Source organism: Ambystoma mexicanum, chromosome 5q (assembly GCF_040938575.1).
Source record: "Ambystoma mexicanum isolate Mex_15411 chromosome 5q, UKY_AmexF1_1, whole genome shotgun sequence".
NCBI lineage: Eukaryota > Metazoa > Chordata > Amphibia > Caudata > Ambystomatidae > Ambystoma > Ambystoma mexicanum.
Window position 1 is genome coordinate 185,205,461 of NC_090933.1, and position 14,153 is coordinate 185,219,613.

The following is a 14,153-nucleotide window of genomic DNA, read 5'->3' on the forward strand; positions in this document are numbered from 1 at the left end:
GTTGGTACTCATTTATCGACCTCACAAGGATGAAAGGCTGAGTTGAGGCGTTTCAGAACAGACTAAATCAGTGACTCACCCCCTGAAGTGTGCCTGAAATAAACCTTTAATGAGTCTAGCAATTATTGTATAGAATTGCAGAAAGACACATTATTTGGTATTCATATTCTTCTTATTTAGGGTCAGTGCTGAAAGTGTTAGACTTGTGGCACTCCTGTTCTTATTTGTCTTCTTTGTTTTAAGGGCCCTGAACAAGAAAGCCAGCCTCTCCAGAAGGTGCTGGCCAGAGCCCAGGAGTTTGTATTACACCAAAAAAAAGTTTTTTTTTTTTTTTGAGGTAGCAAGGGAGACCACAGAGGTCACAAGGGAGACCTCAGAGGTCGCAGTTGTGACCTCTGGTGACCCTTAAATGACGTGCCTGTCTGGGAGTTGCAGTTCGGAAATGCAAAAAAGAGAACACAGTCCACATGCTGTAGCAGATGGCAGTATGAGACAAAAAGTGGCACAGTTTAAAAGGCATATGATGGGTTTTCGGGCACTGTTCCATCCCCCAACGCTCACTTACTGTATCTGGGGCACGGATGGTGCTGGCTTCTCTCTTAGTGAGCCTCCAGCAGCAGGTTGTGAAGCCCTCCCCGACCCCCGTGACATGGTCATGACCCTAACCCAGCCACATAAATCATACCTCAAGAATTCCTTCAATAGACAATAGATTGCCAGACTGTAAAGCAATTGTCTAGTTATCAACTATCATTTGCAAACAGTCATGCTGCGGTGCGAATAAACAGTAGGATAAGGATGCAAGTTATCTCAGATGACAGACTATATTAAAACTGGGACTAGAGTAAGATTCCTGGGAAGACAGGGTGAGCTTATAACCACTTACTAATTACTTCCTTCGGCAGTATATTAAGGCTGAAAGCGACATGGGAGTACAATATGAGAGTCAGAGCTCAATGGGTTTAATGATGAGACAGTCACAAAAACAAAATGAACACTGTAGCTGCTGTCTGCCTAGGATCTAACAATGGGACATATAGAAGCGTTGGGTGCCTGCACTGAATTGGCACTAATTCCTTGCCTGGTGCTGCCCTCCTCAGCTGGCCTCAAGTGGGATCTGGCCTCTAGGCAGCAAGGGGCTGGGACAATAGGTGGAACTGCATATCGTCATCTTGGAACCTCTGTCCCCTGAAGAAGAGTGGTGCAGGTGGTTAGAACCACGCTCCTCCATGGGGAGGAGTACTTTAGGAAACATGCAGCCCATTTGTGCTTCAAACACTAGAGGTGCGACAATCCAGCAAAAGGCTTGCAGCATTTCAGGCAGCTTGCAACAGACAACAAGCCAGGCAGTTTATAGAAAGACGATGTTCTTCAAGTGGTCCCCTGCTGAAGAGCCAGAACGGGTCAGGCAAACAATTCCAGGAACGGAGCTGTTGAACAAAGTTCCACGTCTCAAAGCCTTGATAATTGGTCTTCTCTCATACAAGGTCCCAAGGATCTATCCCTCTGTTAGTGACCATAAAACCTGCAGGATAAAGAGGCAGAGAATCTTTTGAGTAGGGTTTTGAAACAGTCTGAGATAATACTTTCGTGAGGATAATCTAATCATGAGTCCAATACATTTTTAATACATGTTCTACAATGCACTCTTAATACAAACTATCAACCCATTTCCACATAACCTGCCAAACACACGCCACTAAGGTTTAGATTCCTCATTTTATTTTATTTTAATGATCATTTGTAAGGCACTTTATACAACAGAAATGTGTTTCAAAGAGCCACAAGGCTAAATGGGAAGGGAACAGAGGAAATAAAAACAATGGCAAAACACTAATATACAGTTGTGATCCAACTAAGCCTGGTGGCATTCAGCCGTGCAATTGTATTGAGGAGAAGTGCAGGGGAAGGGGATAGAACCGGGAACAGAGGAGTGGACAAGTGCTAGAGGAGGGCCCAGGAAGGAAGTGCTAAGCTGAGCCGAGGAGGAGAACCTCAGGCTAAGTGCTGGTACAGGTGACTCTCAATGGTGGGATGTGGTACCACCAATAGGGGCACGCAGGGCAGTGTAGTGGGGGGAGGGGTGCTGGTATTGACTGGGAGGAAGGGCCTGGGATCCTGTGAGATGAGGATCAGGCCACAAGTCACAGCAGCAGTGGGGTGATTAGCAGGGATGGCTGTGGGCCCGCTTCTTGGAGCGGATAGAGACGTGATATTGCCTTTGGAGCGGGCGGCAGGCTAGGTTGTCAGGAGATAAGCCCAAGGTGTGCCACTTCCATTCAGCAACTCTAGATCAGAAATCCTAGATCAGAGTCATACCAGCTTTTGTTCCCTGGTTGCAGGTTTTAGGCAGATCCACATGGCAGGGGCAAGGATGTCAATGGTGTTAGAGATGGCAAGGTGCAGGTTAGCAAGGACAGAGTGAGAGGGAGAGTCAGGAGTGGGGATGGGAGGGTGTATGAAGGTGGAGTCAAAAGCAGCAACTGACTCTTGCTTCATCAGTCGAATGATGGTGAGGGGGCTGGCAGTGCAGGGGGTGGCTCAGATTGAGGTCCAAGGGGCCCCAGGTGGGAGGAAAGGAGTGAGTGGTCAGACCAGGAGAAGGGGGGTGGTGACCGGATTAGAGATAGGGATGTCACCAGAGATGAGGGCATCAAGAGTGTGGCCGGCAGAGTGAGTCGGGCCGGAAGGAAGAATAGTGAGAGAGAGGGAGTCACAGAGGACCCGGAACTAAGAGGTGGATGTTGAAGTCACCAAGGAGGAGGAGATTGGAAGAAGAGGTTGAAAGGGATGAGGCAAGGTCGACCCATTCAGGGAGGAAGAGGAAGATAGGACCAGGGGGTCTGTAGATAGTTGTGAGGGTGAGAGAGAGTAGGATTGAGTAGGAATGATGGAAGCAGGGACCCATTCATTACACTATTCAGAAACTATACATTTCTAGTACAATTATAAAGCATACATACATAATAATAAATAACAATAAAATATCAGTCTACATTAATCCACTAAAAACACTAAAATCACAGACAAAAATAACATAGTCGAACCATCAATAACAAAACAGTCTTAATTATCATTAGCACCTGGGGTGGGGTGAGAAGCCAATCAGGTTGCTTGGACACAGGCTGAATCTACTGATACAAGCCCGCGTTCCGAGCCACCTGCTGTCTGCTTCCACCACCGCCCACCGCCATCTTCCCCTCACCTTCAAATGCCTATTTAGGAACCCCCCGTCCCTCCCACCCCCAGCCTTGCTTACTGCTTTCTTCTGCGGCCACAGCGCCTACCGCTGCTGCGCTGTTGCTGGTCCTGCTTCTTTGCAGCCATGGAAATGGAAGAGGGGCTCCTTATGGAGCCCCGCCTTCCAGATCCAAGGCGCCCATCTTAGTGAATCAAAATACAAGGCTCTGAGCATCCCGGGTTACTGTAATTGGCAACCCGGGGTGTTAATAGCATTAATACCCTCTCAGGCTTGCCTGATCGGTAATGGCCCAGGGACCCAAGTTAGAGCCCCTTCCACTCCCTGGCCTTTTACTCGAGCCCCAGGGCATTACCACCCGTTTCAGCCCACCAGAGCGGGTATTAATGCTTCATTTTACATAATCAAAGGGTTTCGTTCTAATGTGCCATGTGCAATCCAGGAAGTTCAACATTGCCAAAACTACTCTAGAGCGGGTTACTAATTTAGAAAACAACAGTGCATACAATTCATTTAAGATCCTATTTTTAATGATCAGCTGGAAGATAAATGTTTTCCGCAAGTTTCCATAAAGAGGGCATGCAAACATAAAGCATTTTTCACTCTCTTCCATTCCGGGCAGAGTGGACACCTCTTTGATGTCTTTGAAGATGTATTCGATGTATTAACTGTCAATGGGAGGATGTGTAGTCTTGTTGGACCAGGCCAAACTCCTTGCACGCTTTTTCCATCATAGAATGAAAAGCCCCTATATCGTCCGGTGGTGACGGGTGAGTGGGACTCTTTGGTGTTTCCATTTCCACATCCGACACCCAGGATGGATCCCTAGATGGTGAGAGGGATATATCTGACGCTGACCCGTGGTCAGATAGGGAGTCCGAAAGCTCACCTTCCTCCTGGACTGCTGGAGTAGTAGGAACCCCGATCGATCTGGTCGGGCGGTGTGAAGGGCCGGGCTCGTCGACGGGGGGTGTCGACAGTACAGGTGGAAGCCTTTCGTCCAGCGATTTCAGCAGCGAGTGTAAGGAGGACAGTACCTCCATGGACAGGGTCGCCTGAGAGCTTGGAGGTTGGGTAAACACCTGAGAGCAGGTTGCTCCTGATGGAAACCTGGGTCGTAGATCGAGGTCCTCCGGGCTCACAATTCTGAAGCCGTCGTCTTCTTTCGAGGCAATTGACGCTGCCTGTTCCTGTAGCAATGTGTCAGGCAACCCCATATCAAATACCTCCGGTCTCCAGGCCAGAACTTCCGTCGACGAGGACATCGTCGCCGAGGTCGTCGCTGGGTTGATGACGGGTGAAATCGACTGCGTCAGAGGCAGTGAAGACACCGACTGGTTCGTCGTCGTCGACGTTGGGCCTGCAGGTGGTTTAGGCGGTCCCGCCTTCACAGCGCTCTCCCTGCGTTTATCCGAATCTCTACTCGTGGCTGATCTGTGTTGATCGCCCGAGGAGGATTTAGGCCTCTCCTTTCCTTTCTTCGACGAAGTGGACGAAGATGTCTTTCTTGTAGAGTCTTTAGAAGAGTCCTTAGAAGAGTGACTTTGTGGAACGTCCTTTTCCACAGGTCGTGACTTCTTAGCCGGGGGTTCCAACGAGGTTGAGCGTCGAGGGGCTCCTGATGTTTTCGCAGAGGCCACACTGCGCACAGAGCCCACCTCTGACTGAGGGTACGCTCCCGCACCGTCATTTAACCAGGATACCAGCCGGCGGTTTCGATCCTTCAGGGTTTTCTGGGAAAAACCTTTACATATTTCACACTGGTCTGCCGAGTGGTGAGGGTGGAGGCAATAAATACAGTCTAAATGGCCGTCCCCCTCATAAACCTTCTTCAATCCGCACGTGGCACACGGGCGAAAAAGACGTTTACCCGACATTCCGATAAAATTAACAAACTCACAGGAGTTCGACAATTCGAAAAAATCTAGCAGTAGAGACTACTCGAGGAGATCCCACTATCTTTGGAGACGGTTGAAATCTGACGGGACCCGCGGGGGCGGGGCTTATATACCATTACGTCCTTTGGGGCATGCGTGGACGTCCCCGGGGAGGACGTAGATGTGGATAGGACACACAAGTGTCGGAAGTTTTTTCCTATAGGAAACGACTATATATGTGTACCGAGGGTTCCCAGTCTGACGACGGGGAATATTCTAAGCATGTGAATCCATGAAAGGTCCAATGCTGGAGAATGGATCCTGCTGGGCCTGTAAGAAAATGGGTGATAGCTGATTCATCGCATTTATCTTGGACATTCCTTCACTTAAACTCTGTAGAAGGAAGGTCTTGATCCCATAAATGTATTAAATCTAACAATGTAAGTTGGTGTTTGACATGATCCAGTCATTTCCACCTGTGCCCATTAGTAGAGCCCACAAGCGGAGCCAGAAAAAATTGAACAAATCTGCATGTCATGTTCTAAATGGCAAAGGCCTCCTTCAAAATAAAGCAGAACCGTGGGTGCTTAAGTTTCTCACTTGTCATTGTTCGAGAGTGACATTATGGGTTCAGGTGTGGTTCGTCAAGCGCTGAGTGAATATGGGCTCAAAGAAAGCCAAAAAGGAAACAACACTCAGAATGTTCAATAAAAGTAAAATAACTTCAGGGAAATCACATAGACATATTATGGGTGCTCACACTAACTGACCCTGAGCGAAGAGTCACATACTATTAGGAGAATATCGTCCTACAGAGCAAACGGTCAGAACGGTGGGACTAATCCCAATGAGATTTACATTTTTGGAAAATTATATTAAACCTCTAGTGGTGGAATATATAGTTTTATTTGAAAAAACTTGTATTTGACCATAAGAAACTTAGAAGGAATCGAGAATTGATTCAATATATTCAAAAATTGAAAAAATCTAATAGCGCCACATAGAAGAAAGTACACAACGTAGACCATGCTTATGTAATTAGTATGTCAAAAATGATATTTCATAACCATCATGTGTTGAATTTCATGTACGTAAGGTAGCCAGCGATATGACAAGACACGTTTTGGGAAAACCATTCATAAGGAAAACAGGAACCTCCTCTCTGAAGTTCTCTGCAAAAATCATAAAATATACTCAAACAGCCTCATGCTAGATTTTTATGCACAAAATGTTTGAAATTCGGAAGTTCAAGAAATAGGGAATGCCGCTCATAACTTCCTGGAAGCTGTAACAACTCTAGTGAACAGTCACCGAGAACGCCTCTTTAATGGCCAAAGCGATGTAGATAGTCCAAACTTATGTACCACCAAAAAACTCTCTAAGTCACGTCCAAAAACGGTCAAAATCAAAACATCAAATAAATAAAAGAGTAGATCTATTTAAACTACACTAAAAGAAAAAAAAACTGGACCACTTACGTGGTCAAACAAATTCATACCCAAGCTAGTAGAATAAATTAATAATTTGAAAAGATCTAAAGTGTCTCTAGCAAACCTCCTAGAGTGTTAAGTCATTTAACACCATTTAACACCATAAGTCAATATTGCCAATTTATAAGTACGTGAATAAAATACAGCGCAATTCATCTTAATCCTACTTGTTACATGAGGGAAAATAACCCTCGCCATGCAAACGCCTAATTGGAGGTACTGCTTTTAGTATTTATCTCAATGGGAAAAACGTTACTCAACCACTGCATAGGCACCATATTGAGAATGTGGAATACATTTAATGCCAGTGTCGACGAATATAAAAAAAAACAACTAACATGACCACGCAACTAATTACTGTAGAGAAAACACAATGAATAGTGTATGATCAAGAAATCATATTTGACCCAGAATGGTAAATTCACTTGAAAAGAAAACCAAACTAGTACAAAACGAGATCAACATTGTCACAAGGGTTGTTAATTGGTTCTTGACCCTTCATTCTGGAACTTGTGCCCATTTTACAAGAGACAATAGAAAATATCCCTGGCAATGCTACCGGAGGATATATTTGTTGAGCACATGGTCCAATCAGGAGGAAGTCAACCGTTGAGTCTCTGTCACACATGGGGAGTGCTTATAGAAGCCGGAGAGCAGCAGAGTCTGGGAGGCAAGGCATGCTCCATGGAAGAGCTGGCCATAGGAGAGTAGCACATACTGGGAGAACCCTGCCTTGAACAATTTAAGTGAGAAGAGTGGAAGGACCAAGGCCCTTGGGGAGAAAAGCCTTGTGTTTGGTTCAGAAGCCTACATATAGCACAGAGAGGAGTGAGAGATTATTTAGAGCATGCACCATTTTAGTAGGGGAATAGTATGAGTGCTGAGCAGGAAGAAGGTCCTGGTCAGTTGAGGATAGAGACGTACATTGTTGTGTATCATAGACAGAGGGGTATCACCTTGGAGAGAGTGAGGGGTACCATCTGGATGTGGGATGAGATTATGCTGCGAGAGAGTAACAGATTACGGAAGGAGATACATGAGAATATGTGGGGTTGAATTAGGGGGAAGATATTCGACTCGGGAGGAAGGAGGGTAATACTGCTAGAGACAGGAAGGGATGAGAGAACATCTGGGAGAAGAACGAGAGAGGCAATGTTTGGCAGAGAAAAATCAGGAAAGACTGGAATCAGATAAAGGATCAGGTGAGTGGGCTAGAGGTTGGCTCTGGAGGTGGGAAGGAGAGATGTGGCTCAGAAGACAGACACCAGCTGGAAAGAGTACCAGAGGTGGGCTGCTAGGGAGGCAGATAGAGCTAGACCATCTTAGATGGGAGATAGAGAGAAGGAGAGCTTTAGCGAGCACAGAAAGATTCTGGAGGACCACGTTGGACCAGGGCAGTTCAAACAGGTGGGCGGAGAAATTAGAAGGTAACCTACACCAGGGAGCAGGGGGCCAGCTCCTGGAAGAGCACTGAGTAGGGCCACGCTTCCCTGCTGAACCTCACCAAGCCAGTTGGAAAGCATCAACCCATGTACCCCGCCTGGCTCAAGGAGGACTACATTTTTATACCGCACCCATCAAAGTACTCAAAACCATCTTGCAGGTGTTGACCCTGGGCAATGTCTGGTGAGAAGGGGCCACCACTCTGTCAGAAGAGGACGGAAAGGAAAAGACCTATGAGGCAGCGATCCAGTGGACCCCCAAAACATCTGTATACCGACACAGGAAGATTTGTGTTTGTACTAGTCGGATTTGTATTTGACTTTGGAACACTGCTTGGATTATCCCTTTGAAGCAAGCGAGGAATCCCTGTTCTTTTGGAAATTTGAACAACCTGCTCTTCTCTTACTCACAGGATGTCTGGCTCTTCAGAGCGATTATTTTGCCCTTTGCTTTGTTGTGTTGGCAAGCATCCTGACACCTTAGGTTACTTTGAGTATTTTCTCTATCAAAACTTTACATTTAGTTCCGGGAGCACAGTGATGCACATTCATTTAGGAGGGTCATCACAGTGTGAAATAAACGGTTTCTAGTATTTAGGCAGACGAGGCATATGCAATATATGTTTCTAAAATCAGTAAATGCGAATGGAAATTTGAGTTTGCCTTTGATCGTTTGTTTTCTTCAGTGTTGCAACGAAAATATCTCACAACTGAGAAAGCAGGACAATAGGGACTTCCAAACTACCAGCCCTCCTTACATTACTTCATTATATCTAACTGCATGAAAACAAATTTGCCACATTTGTATTCAAGCCTCTTGGAAATCACTTCCTAGCTTTTCTACCAACATAACTCCGAAAAATGTCCACTCAATATACTCTGATGTGATAATTTACTCAAGAGAGATCAATGTTTTCACAGTGTCTCCAATCTAACATTTCCCTCACTGTGATCTTTTAGTCATTTAGAAGTGGCTCCCTTCCTGAAGTAAATGTTGTTGTACTTGAGCAGGGCAGGGCACAATATCTGCACCATTGTTGTAGTGTTTTAACGTGTGCTCCTTAGACTTGGCTACCAAAGGCGGGTTATTAAAACTGTGCACAATTGATGGCAAAAAGATCTTGCACTGGGGTAAAATCATGAGTTGGTGATGCTAGGAGGGGACTTATACTCATTAATGACTGCATATGGACATCCCACTCTAAGGTATCTGATTAGAAGTGCCATTCGCTGGGAGTGGATGCATCATGCAACTGTGAGCTTCTCTTGCAAGATATTTTTTACTGCTCGATGAGTGGGGACTGTGTATGTGCATCACTGTTAGGAAAGATTTCGTAATTGTAGGTAATTTTCCTTCCATGTGGCAACCCCTAAACTTTTTGCTGTTGTTTTTCACCTTGATCTCGACTTTGCCAGAGAACTGCAGCCTTCTGCCGCACTCCTCTGGGCTTTCGCTCCATTCTTACGGGGAAACTGACATGCCCTTAAGACAGTCAGTACCGGGAAACGCTGTTTTCCGTAGTTTCTTTTATCATGTTGCGGCTTTCGTGCAACATGACACAAGAGGGCACTGTAAGCTAAGTTACTGCTCTCTTGGGTCTCTAGCCTTCTACAGGCCCTAGATACTCTTTTTGGATTGTAACTGATCAGTGCAAGTGATTCACGGACGGGAATGGTGGCAGCGATCGTTTCTTGTGTTTTGAGCTCCTTTTGGCGTTTTAAGCGCGTTTCTCGCGCTTGGCCCAAAATGGTGGCCTGGCTCCCAAAATGGCCAGACCACGAGGCTCCTTTGTCCTGTCCGCTGACCGTCTTGCTCCCTTCACCTTCCCCAGGTCGAGCCGACCCGGGGCCTTCCTTATTTGGGCATGTACTTTCCCGTGAAACACGGATGCTTTTGCAGGCTTCTACAGGCCTTGTGTGTGCCTCCAGGATGTGGGCTGGGATGTCTGGTCCCAATACACATCCTGGGTGCCAGAGAGTCTAGGGTGGTGTGAATGCCTGGGACCACCGTGGTCCGTGATAGGTCCACGTATGGTGTGAGTGTTGATGAGCGGATCTCCCATTGGGTCCCCTCCGTTTTGGCACGAAGGGAACCGTGGATAAGAGGGGGCTGGAAACACCACTACCATGCCGATCTCCTGAGTTCTCACGAACGAAGGAATACAGGAGCCAAGTATCCTGCAACCAAGAGGCTGAACCGAGGAATCGCTGGTGACCCACTGAAGGACTGCTCCTCTGCACTGCTGTCGCCTTGTGAAACCCTTTTTACCCCTGATCGAACCAGAAGGCCTGTACTGGTACTTCGACCTTTGGAATAGCGGGAACAGCTATTCTCGGCATCTTCACCATCTCCTACTTGTAAGCCTTCGGAAGTGTCTCTGGGCCATCCAGCCAACTGACCAGCCTACACAGGAGTCTTGCTCTGTAACCGCCGCCAGCTTGTGTAGTATTTCGAGTCCTTGTCACTCTCACACGATTCGTACACTTGGCGTTCCCAGGTCTGAAGGGAGTAGTGTACATTTGACTGAGATACACACGGCCGCTCTGTTGCCCTGCTGTGGTAACAAACTGTGCGGGTTCACTTCGTTTGGGACATCTTTAACTCAACTCTGCTGCTGATGAATCAACACGATGACGAAACGTCCCCTGCTCTCCTGAACCTGCCAGCGACTGAAACTGACGCGGAGAAGCCTGGGTCTGCTTGCATCGGGGACCCGTGAGTAGCATAGCTAGGAACTGGTCACCCTCCTGCAGGAGCCCATAGCTTTTCCCCGCTGTGTCAAAACAGCACGCCTTTCCGTACTCGCGCTCTGCTTCTGCCCACAGTGGAGGCTGCGCTTGAGTCGCGGAACTCTGTTCTTCTTCATTTGAGCACTAAACTGAACTGCCTGATTCCCTCAAAGAGACTCCCCCTTTTGCCCGTTGGCACCAGCGTGTGCAGGTACTTTTGAGCACAAGGCTCCACTCTTCGTAGGGCTCGGACTTCCTTTTAGTTAGGTGCCTCTGAAGGCGGACTGGGTCTAAGCATTATTTCGCACTGCCTGTTTTCCTTCCCTTTTAGGTGGGTGTAGTATTTACTATTCTGATAAAAGCTGCCTGACCTATGTGAGACATGCCTGATCACATTATGGTATGTAGAATCAGAATAATTGGAACTCAGGTGTTAAGAGAGTTCTAGAAGGAAGGACTGGAATTGAATGATAACTGTCCAACTCCCTTTGCTACTAGTTGTCTCCCTCCTCCTTTTCCTACATTGTTATATACTTATAATATTATATATATCTCTCAATAAATATACTTACCTTTATACTGCCTCCTATTGTTTATAATATATGCCGCGACCACTTCAAATGGCGACGAGGATGGTTCTCGTTGAATTGCTGGTTCCCGTCGAATTGCTGTTTCATCAGGGTGCACGGAGCTGCTCCGCTCATGCCCGAGCGTAGAAGCGGCCCCGTCTTCTCGTTCCTGAAGGTAACGCTCGGCGGCTCCAGTGCGGCACATGAGGAAGCTGACGGTCTGTGTTACGTATCACGGAGCCACTGCAGTATTTATTTTGCCTGGTTCCGATTACATTGCCATCGGAGTTCGCGCATGCGTTGAATGTGCTGAAGAATGAAGTCTCTGCTCCCTTAAGCAGTCTTGATGCAAAAGCAATTATTGCTTCCTGACCATCTTTTTCTTGGGACAACACGGCTCCCAAGCCTATGTTGCTGCACTGATTAGGTCCAGCAACATAGGCTTGGGAGCCGTGTTGTCCCAAGAAAAAGATGGTCAGGAAGCAATAATTGCTTTTGCATCAAGACTGCTTAAGGGAGCAGAGACTTCATATGCCACTATAGAGAAGGAAGCTCTAGCTATTAAGTGGGCAGCTGACAAGTTTAGAAGCTTCATATGGGGAAACCAAGTTGAGTTTCAAACTGATCATAAGCCTTTAACTCAAGTGTTCATGTCAAAAGGTCTTAATAAAGTATCCAACAGAATGAGAAGATGGGTCATGATGTTGCAAGAGTTCGACTACACTGTGGTATATGTTCCAGGAATAAAGAATGTGTCTGCTGATTGTTTATCTCATTTAACTAACATTTCTGAGATTGTTGATGAAGATGAAGACATGGAAGTTGTCTTCTGTGTGGAAAATTCTTCCATATCCAAAGATGTTTGGGATCAGGCTGAATCCAATGATAATAACATCAAGAAATTGAAAGAATTAATTCAAAGTCACCAATTTATGAAGAAATCTAAATTTGAGGATGCCAACTTAAGTGCTTTTTGGACGGTTGCAGATGAACTGCATGTTCACGGCAATTTTGTAATGAGAGGAGATAAAGTCATTCCTCCAACGGATCTGCGTCCAGCGAATGGGTTTCTCCACTTGTTGTGATAAGGAAGAAATCGGGAAAACTTAGAATCTGTGTTGATTTACGTGAGTTGAACAAATGTGTCATACCTGATCGTCATCCTTTACCATATATACAAGAAATTGTTTCTACAATTGGGCCCTCTAAAATATTTTCGACGTTAGACTTATCATCTGCTTACCATCAGATTAAATTGCATAGAGGTTCAAGGAAACTGACTGCGTTCATAACTCCTGATGGTTTGTATCAATTTAAAAGAATGCCGTTTGGATTAGTATCGGCAGCATCAGTCTTCCAGAAGGTTATGCATGGTTTGTTCAAGAATACTAATGTAGTGATTTGTTTTCAAGACAATATATTAATTCATGCTGACACTCAAGAATTACACGACAAGAGATTATTACATGTATGTAAAAAATTGTATGATGCTGCCATGACTTTAAGCAAAGACAAATGTAAGATAATTTGCATGGAAATCGAATATTTGGGACATAAAATTACAGCAGAAGGAATTTTTCCAAAACCACAATTAGTCAATACAATTGTGGGAATGCCGAGCCCAAGTAACAAAGATGAGATTCGTACATTTGTTGGCATGGCTGAATATTACTCAAAATTTGTCAAGGATTTTGCCATACACACTGTTCCATTACGAGAGGCACTCAAGAGGAAATTGTTTGAGTGGAATGTGGAGTGTGAAAATGAATTCAATTTTATAAAAAATGCGATAAATTCTGCTCCTGCATTAAAGAATTTTTGTACCAATGACAAGATTATCATCACTACGGATGCCAGCAACATAGGCTTGGGAGCCGTGTTGTCCCAAGAAAAAGATGGTCAGGAAGCAATAATTGCTTTTGCATCAAGACTGCTTAAGGGAGCAGAGACTTCATATGCCACTATAGAGAAGGAAGCTCTAGCTATTAAGTGGGCAGCTGACAAGTTTAGAAGCTTCATATGGGGAAACCAAGTTGAGTTTCAAACTGATCATAAGCCTTTAACTCAAGTGTTCATGTCAAAAGGTCTTAATAAAGTATCCAACAGAATGAGAAGATGGGTCATGATGTTGCAAGAGTTCGACTACACTGTGGTATATGTTCCAGGAATAAAGAATGTGTCTGCTGATTGTTTATCTCGTTTAACTAACATTTCTGAGATTGTTGATGAAGATGAAGACATGGAAGTTGTCTTCTGTGTGGAAAATTCTTCCATATCCAAAGATGTTTGGGATCAGGCTGAATCCAATGATAATAACATCAAGAAATTGAAAGAATTAATTCAAAGTCACCAATTTATGAAGAAATCTAAATTTGAGGAGGCCAACTTAAGTGCTTTTTGGACGGTTGCAGATGAACTGCATGTTCACGGCAATTTTGTAATGAGAGGAGATAAAGTCATTCCTCCAACGGATCTGCGTCCAGCGAATGGGTTTCTCCACTTGTTGTGATAAGGAAGAAATCGGGAAAACTTAGAATCTGTGTTGATTTACGTGAGTTGAACAAATGTGTCATACCTGATCGTCATCCTTTACCATATATACAAGAAATTGTTTCTACAATTGGGCCCTCTAAAATATTTTCGACGTTAGACTTATCATCTGCTTACCATCAGATTAAATTGCATAGAGGTTCAAGGAAACTGACTGCGTTCATAACTCCTGATGGTTTGTATCAATTTAAAAGAATGCCGTTTGGATTAGTATCGGCAGCATCAGTCTTCCAGAAGGTTATGCATGGTTTGTTCAAGAATACTAATGTAGTGATTTGTTTTCAAGACAATATATT

The 14,153-nt window shown here is 45.2% G+C and overlaps 1 long non-coding RNA gene across 2 annotated transcripts in view; it reads right to left on the reverse strand.

The window, feature by feature from the left end:
- Window positions 1-940: 940 nt before the first annotated feature.
- The window catches only part of LOC138498563 (uncharacterized), a 552,766-nt gene continuing 539,553 nt past the window's right edge, over window positions 941-14,153 (reverse strand). For both annotated transcript variants that reach the window (XR_011278749.1, XR_011278748.1), the window contains one exon: window positions 941-1,525. This is a non-coding gene — a long non-coding RNA (uncharacterized lncRNA). The remainder of the gene's footprint in view (window positions 1,526-14,153) is intronic.